The sequence below is a fragment of the Ammodytes marinus genome (genome assembly GCF_949987685.1).
Source record: "Ammodytes marinus genome assembly, chromosome: 1".
In the NCBI taxonomy this organism is placed as follows: domain Eukaryota; kingdom Metazoa; phylum Chordata; class Actinopteri; order Uranoscopiformes; family Ammodytidae; genus Ammodytes; species Ammodytes marinus.
In genome coordinates, this window is record NC_137230.1 from 26,060,897 (window position 1) to 26,069,180 (window position 8,284).

At 39.7% G+C, this 8,284-nt stretch overlaps 1 protein-coding gene across 5 annotated transcripts in view; it reads right to left on the reverse strand.

The window, feature by feature from the left end:
• The window catches only part of kifc3 (kinesin family member C3), a 52,750-nt gene extending 46,274 nt beyond the window's left edge, over positions 1–6,476 (reverse strand). For all 5 annotated transcript variants that reach the window (XR_013844984.1, XM_080032639.1, XM_080032640.1 and 2 more), the window contains exon 1: positions 6,294–6,476. The gene's annotated coding sequence lies outside the window, so the exon portion shown is untranslated. The remainder of the gene's footprint in view (positions 1–6,293) is intronic.
• Positions 6,477–8,284: the final 1,808 nt, after the last annotated feature.

Below are 8,284 nucleotides of genomic sequence, written 5' to 3' on the forward strand. Positions count from 1 at the left end.
AATACCACAGGGCAGACTTAACAAAAGTGAAGGAAAGACGGAGAAAATATTCAAATTAACACCAGTGTTTCCCCCAGCGCTTTATAGCTAAGGCGGCCGCCTTAGCAACGCCAGCCTCCCGCCTTGACTACCAACCGACCCCCCCCCCCAAAAAAAAAAAAAAAAAAAAAAAATTTCGTGCTGCACAATTAATGTAATAGCAAGCGCGATGTGTGTGTTGTGCATGGTCATAACTGCGCGAAAGGCCGCGATTTGCGGTAAAAAGCATGTGTCTCCAAGCGTTTCTCTATCAGCTGCTCTGTGTCTGCGGCTTTGCGCGCGCGACCGTACCGCACCGCGTGCGACTACGGCATGCACGCGGGAGAGTTAAACGAGCAGAAGCAAACCGAGATTTAACTGGTGGCGATAATAAACGCAGTGCAGTTCTATGGGGATATTTAGCTGAACAGAAAGAAGTGCTCTGCAAAGCTAGAATAGTTTAAGACTCCACATCACTGTGGCAACACAACCTTTCTATCAGCTAGGACAGCGCAGAGAAAAGTTTGATGAATGCATGAGAGTCAGAGCCGGCCCGAGGCATAAGCGAACTAAGCGGTCGCTTAGGGCCCCCGACCGCCAGGGGGGCCCCCTCAAAAAAAAAAAAAAACATTTTTATTTTTATTTTTTTTTGTTTCTGTGTTTGATATTAACATCATATTATGCAAATGTGAGTTAACATACAAAAAAAAAGAATACAATTTTTTGGTCTAGATAATTAATAGCCTAAAAATGTAATCAGTTCATCTGGGAGGTAATCCGAATCGGATCATGTCACGTTCACATCCATGCACAGTGTGTATTGAGTTTATTTAAAAACAATTGGAAATGGGGCTGCCCTCAGTTGCCCATGCACTGTGTATAGTCTATAGCCTATTTCAGCCTCGTCTGTGGAAAAAAAGATACAGTAGCTGGACAACAGAGTTCTTCTGCTTCGTTCCTCTCACTGAATTTAAATGCATTCATTATATTACAGAGCAATATGTCCCGTTAAAGAAAAAGAGCTTCAAGCCCAACCCAGAGGACCCTCCATAATATTTGATTTTATATTAATATTTGTATGGAAAATCCATGTGTCCTTCAATAGCTTCTAATTCATCTGACCAGTGTATCCAAATTATTTGTTCACACAAAATTTCTCAGATTCAGCTTCTTAATTTTTCTCTCAAAGTGCACCAGATTCATGCATTTCACTTTAAAAAGGTTAAAAAAAATCTCCCGGGGGGGCATACCCCCGGACCCCCCTAGGAAGGTCGGAATCTCGGCTGTCTAACATTTTCACACAGCTGCACAGTGGAGGCACTAGCGGAAAACACTGGGTGTGTGAATAATATTTAGCAAAGATCTATAGTTTCAGCAGCGCTAACATTGGACTGAAGGCTTGGGCCGGCTCTGAATGTATGGTCCATTATTTGTATTTAGTGTGTCTGTATAGTATTGCACCAAAACAGTAGAAGTTTTCTTTAATTGTGCTTTGTACTGTCTGCACGTTTACACATAATTTGTACCTGCACATAGCAAACAAAATTGCACAACTGTAAGGTCAGTGTCTGTTTTATTTCTTTACGGCGCATTGGCATCTTTGAGCAAAATACCCCTAAAATTTTCGCCGCGGCGCGATGCGCCGCGCCTCCCCTGACACGGGGCAGTGACCACCTTGACTAAGACATTTTCTGGGGGAAACACTGAACACAGATGAATTTTCACTGTATCATAACTCTGTCTCTCAACACAGCCAGAACAGAATTATAGCTTTGAAAAAAATACAAAATATATATATTTTAATGTGTAAAAAAGGTTCAGGAATTTGAAACAGCTGCTCACTGTATTTTTAACAAACAAGCAGAGAAAATAGTTTATCTGTTGGTTTGACTCACATGAGATTTGTTGAAGAAACGTATATAAATTATGTCGACAATTCACTTTGGATGCCAATTATGACGAATAATACAACATAGAATGATCATTCTTCTAATAAACTAAATGTTAAGTCTTTTTCTTAACACGTTATGAATTATATAGTTATGTTATTATGACATGTGTTTAGGTCATTTTCTGGTATGTCATGAACACAAGCACACCTCCTTTTCTTACATAATACTCAACATTTGAAACTTTAAAATCCTGGTACACATTTCTCTTTTAAACACAAAAAATAGAAAAGAAAACTTTTCAGCTCACTGAACGTGCCATTAAAAGAACATTCACCTCCCACTCCAAACCATCGGTAGGCAACACCCTCCAGCACTCGTTCCAGCTCTCATAATGTTGCCCATACATATGCCCTGCAGCCAAATCCTCTATTTCAGCTTCCATTGACAATGGAAATAGGCGAGGAGTCATTCCTGCCGTGTTAGCAGTGGATGTTAACATCAGTCAGTCCTCCACTATGGTCCCGACTGAAATACCTCAAAAGCTATCGCATAGATTGTTATAAAACTTAGTCCATGAATCATGTTAGCAGAGGAATTGTCATTACTTCGTGGTGGATCATAAGGTTTTCCTGATTTTAGTTAATTCCCGCTGCCTGGACCACACTGGATACAGAGACAGACACTCATTCAACAGTAGACTAGACTACATTACCCACAACAACACAGCTCGATCACCAACAGTGACATCAGTAGAGGACATTTATTAAACTTCAAAGAGCAAACGTACTTAACACCTGGAAACACAGAGTTAGAAAATTCACTGAGCTCATCTTTGACTATTAAACATCTCAAACACACTGTCAGAAAGTAAAAACAAGCCCAAGTATACTAAGCTAGTTGTGAGCAAACACGCTGTGGCCGGTAATGTCACTAACAAATTATTTTCATTATTGTTTATCAAAACTTTTCCATCCATCAATAAAAACATGAATGGCTATTTGTGCTGTCACGTGACGACATGTTCCCAACCCCCACTGCTGTATGATGAAGGGCTGCTCAAGCTGCGTTTTCCCATGAAGGGAATCTGATTGAAGCAGTAAATCACATTTCCTCAGATAAGACTAAAACCTCGTGCTGCGTTCTCATCAGATTTACTCAAAGGCAGTCGGACAGACAGACGGATACTGTAAGTCTTAATCTAATTATGAACTCTTGACAGAAGGAACACTGACTTGTTTTCTGTCATGAAAAAGGTACAACCTGCAGGTAAATTAGCACAAATATTTGCTACCAGCAGCTTCAGTCATCCCCGACCCTGAACTCTGCAGACCCTCAGTTAATCTATAATGATCTTTGAGTGGCTGCAGCTCGGTGAAGCTAGTTTCTGTGAGGACAAAGTGACTGCTGCTGGAGTTTGTTACAGAGACAAGGTCAGTGAGAGAGCCACTTCAATCACATACCAATGACCACACACACATACGTCTTTGCAGTGGAAATAAATAAGAACAAAGTAACGGGCGGGGGGTGAATTCAGTCTAGGTTAGCCAGTATAGCCACTTACCTGGCTGCATATGCAATATGTCACTTATCTGATTGACAATACCTTTGAAACACAAACCTGTACGAGTAACTTATTTTAATGCCGTCTAGTGTGAGAAAAAAAATCGGATTATAACTACTAATCTAACTAACATGTATTTGTTTATTGTGTAATTGAGTCAAATATATTTTTAAACACTGCGTTTTGTCTTTTGAAGGATATGGTTTTATTTTTTAATTAAATAATATCCAAGGCTATGTTTGCTACTCAACAGTTCCATCTGCAGTAAGTTAATAGTGTAAATATTTAGTAACAATATTTAGTAACACCTATCATAATGTAAGGACTACAGGGTCTAGTGTGGAACCTGCCCTTACTTTGAAATGTGGCTGAACGCTTTGGAGAAAATATTAAATTGCAGTTTTTCAGACAGATATTGCGATTTTATTTGCAAAATCATTTTCTGAAGTCAGGCTTCAGTTCCACATTCATCCTCTCTACATTTTCCAACATTGCTTTATGATAGTTTTTACGCACCACAAATCTAACATTTAGCTACTGTGTTTGTTGTTGGCGGCCTTGGTGCACTTCTGATTGGTAAGAATGACTGTACATGTGGATGATGGTTGGAATTTGTAAAACCATTGACACAACAGTTCAAACCCTGGCTCAGACACGCAGCGTAGTGTAGATCCTCAATCGCAGACTTTGCAATTTTCTAAAACACATTGTTTCCAATGCCATTTGAAAGTGATCAATCATCCAGCCCTACTTTGAATTATTCAGAGCAGTGTGTTTTAATGTTTTACAACCGTAAATCTATCGCAATGTTATCATGTTTCTGGCATCATTTGTAGTTACCTTTCCCCTAATTTAAAAGAATAAAGAACCAGACAAAAGGGACACCAGTTTTTGCTGCTTCTACGTCATTGAACTATCTTATCGGTCAGTGATGTGGCTGCAGCTTTGCTTCAGTGATAAAAACCTGCAGACAAAACCAGCTTTATATATAGAAAGGCTACTTCTGTAGCGGTCAGTCTCTGCAGACACACCCTGCCGGCCAGCCGCCTCCTCAACCACACACACTGATGTTACTGTCATCATGGCTGCAGTGATTCATACAACAGTGAAGACACACACAGGCAGACACACACACACAGCAGGAACAGGAAACCAGGGAGTGTGTCCCAAATGCCTCACGAGGACAGGAAAAATAAATCAATCCTACAGAATGAGGATCCATCAGCTCCTTTAAGGTGTTGTTTAAGGTTTTTTCATGAGTTTAGTGTTAGGAGGATTAGTATTAAAACTGCGCTTTTAATCAGGGATAGTTAAGGGAATTAAAGGAGCTGCTCACATGCTCACAACATCTGCTTTTTTTAAAAGGACAGTTTTATAGACTTGTTTTTGAACTGAAGAGGATCCGACCGCTCAGTAATCAGTGTATTACTCTCCAGTTCTATGGGAGTCACAGATCTTTAAAATGTCAACCTTGAAACAGTTGCCTGCTGGAAACACTGAGACTGAACCAGACAGGAAATACGCTGCAAAACCAAAACGGAGGAGCTGAAGGAGGTTGAAAAGCTCAAGAGCTGCAGAGTTTTAGGATAATTCCTCTGAAGTTTTTTCAATGCAAGAAACAGTCTCATCTCATTATAGGCCTACATGTTATGTAAAAAAAGAGTGATTAATGCAGTATTTTAAAACTTTTTATTTGTGGCCCTAATTTAGTGCTGAAACAATGAGTCAATTTATTGATAAGACACCCCACAACAAAATATTGAGATCATTGATAAACAATTTTGTCCATTATGAAGCAATACTGTTAAACTACTGGTTAAGGCTTATCAAGTGTGAGGATCTACTGCTTTTTTTCTTAATTTGTTTTATATCTCAGCAACTGAAGCGTATGGGTTTTAAACCCACAAGACATCTGAAAGATTACATTGGTTTCACAGAAGTTGCAAATGAGTGATGTATGTATGAGATTATTTAGTGTAATTTAAGCAAACTATTAAATTAATTTAAACATTACAATGCTGAATGGACGTGGAAGAGGTGCTCAGAGTAGGCTTCCAATACCACAATGTAAAAATACTCTGTTGCAAATTAATGTCTTGCACTTAAAATCTTACTCAAGTAAATAGGCCTACATCAGTAGACCTATTAGCAAAGTACCAAAAGTAAAAGGACTCATGCAGAGTGGTCCAACCAGAATTAGGATATAGGCTATTACATTATTGGATCTAATTATTGATGCATTGATGTGTAAATCACTTTAATGTTGCAGCTGACAAAGTATAGGCTGGTAAAATATAAGTTAAAAGTAGCATAAAAATTGTCTAAAAATAAAGTAAAAGTATCATAGACTAGGGCTACCTGAAAATTGCTTTATAAAGGAGAGGAGCCTATAGGCTAGTAATAGTTGTCATTAGTGCCATTATGTTAATGTTAAGGTGGCTTTAGACTGCTTTTCACTGTTTGCGCGGCGCCTATAGTTGAATTATGTGAGTGAGTGAGTGAGTGAGTGAGTGAGTGAGTGAGTGAGTGAGTGAGTAGCAGGTGAGGCTCTTTTGTTGAGAAATAAAAGCACGGTGAAGCGGTGGAAACTGCTGGACGGCTGCATGAAAAGAGACAGGGTCACGGGCAGAGAGGTGAATCAGATCTGCAATGTGTGACACTTTCAACAGCTGGTTCATCTAAAGGACAACAGCTAAACAACGCGCCAGGGACAGAAAAGCTAACGAAGGGAACAGCGTCCGCATAAACCAAGTTCCACAGCCGGAATTAGTGCCCAGAAGTCGGCAGACTAACAAGTTTCAAGACTCCAAACTTTTCCTTACCTCTGGTCCCAAGCAGCGACTCCTCTGCCTCCTCCTCTTTCCACCGCTTCCTCGGAGTAACTCCCCAACAGTTTCAATAAGAAAGAGCTCAGGTGTCGAAATGTGAATTCAAAGTAAAACCCGGGCTGAAGCTGTGGATAGTGTCCTGTTTTCCAGCGGTGAACGCTCCGTGTTTCGTCCCACTGCTCCGCCGACCCGCGCCGCTAAAAAGTCAAGACTGCTGAGCTGCCTGTGTTGCCTTCACTGACTGTCAGACATGTGTCAATTCAGTGGTGTCAGCGCGCATGAGCGACAAAAAGAGCAATACATTTATAAAAGAGATGAGGGTGGGACCCGTTTTGGGATCCGATCAGTGTAACACAAGAAAAAGTTAGTTATGATTGTCCTATAGGCTATACAGTCAGTCACATTGTAATAACGTCAACAAATAGCCAACTTCTTTCAAAGGTAGGCTAGGCTACTCATTATGCAGAATGACTAATTTAATTATTGATGGATTAATGTTTTTTAACTTTCATGTCACAGCTAGTAAAGGTGGGGCTGCGTTTTTACTTTTACTGCAGGATATCTGGTGACTTTCATGTTTGGTATGAATAAAGTTGTATCTCAATCTATATGATATACAGTAGGACTATTACATCATCGTTCATTTTTTATCATATTCTTCTATTCGTACCTCAAGTTATCAAAAAGACATAGTTAAATAAAAAGTCCAATATTTCCCTCTTTGAGTATTTCCCTCATCTCAAACTGATGATTGTTAAAGTTTGCTTAAATAATTTAATGTTTATGCGTTAAAGGTGTAGAGCCGGTTACCAGATAGGGTCACTGAGCTAGGTTTTGGTTTCTGTACAGGCACGATCGCAGAAACCTGCCAACCTCAATGTGGTAAGGTAAGGTGCGTTAATACCCACACTTCCATATTATCTTGGCATTCAAGAAAAATATTTTAAATGTCCCAAAATATGATGTCCAATGAAGTATGCCAAAGATACACACACGTATCACTATATCTGCATACTGCATTTTGCAGTATGCAGATATAGTGATACGTGCATGCTTCTTTGGCTTGACTGATCCACATTCCTCTGCTTAGTGAAACTTACGTCACATTGAGCGAGTTTAGCCCCCGAGAGTGAACCAACAAGGGTCAAGATCCAGTATAACTTGTTAATCTGTAAACTTCAGAGGTTTTTGCAGGTGTACCGTTGATCTTTTTGGTATTATTTTTTCTCAGTGAAAATAAATTAAAATCACTTGACCTTTGAGTGTGGTGTTGCAGGCCCTGCTCAAGAGAAATACAGCAGCAGCATCTGAAACTCTACCGATCCACTTAAATCACAGATTTCTGCCTTGAAGGAACACAAATTCCTGAACACAACCTTTCAGTAAAAAGTAATTAGGAGTTCCAAGTGAATCCTGAAGGCAGCATCCCTTGTTGTGGGAACATTGTGTGACTTTTTCCCCCATTATTTATCATTTTAGGATAATAGTGCTCAGAATCAGAATGCATATCACAGAAACATAGAAGTCTCAAAAATAAATAGGCATAGCTTTTTTAAATGGTTAGCCTCAGGATAAATTGCAGACATTAGTTTACAGACACACACAAATCTGCTCCATTACAGATCATTTTATTTACAAACTACAAAACACCTTCAGCACCTTAGTAGAAACACATGAACTCTTCAATAATCTGGTGAGCAGAGCAGAGCAGCTCCATACGCACTAGTAAATATTTACTGTTATACATTTCTTCTAGGCTAGCCTATACTCTCAGTAATCAGCAGTGGTGATGAAGCTTCCTGTGTCCAGCAGCATACGTATCAGCTCTGCATTGTTTCTGTTTTCCCGCTTTTTCTTGTTTTCTGTCTTTCCTCTGTGGCTCAGACCGACACAATGAGAGCTTCCTGTTCCTGTGTTTCTAAACATGGGAGCCACTAATGTCTCCCAACTACAGACTTGCAGATATCTATGTCTTCATCAGAAAG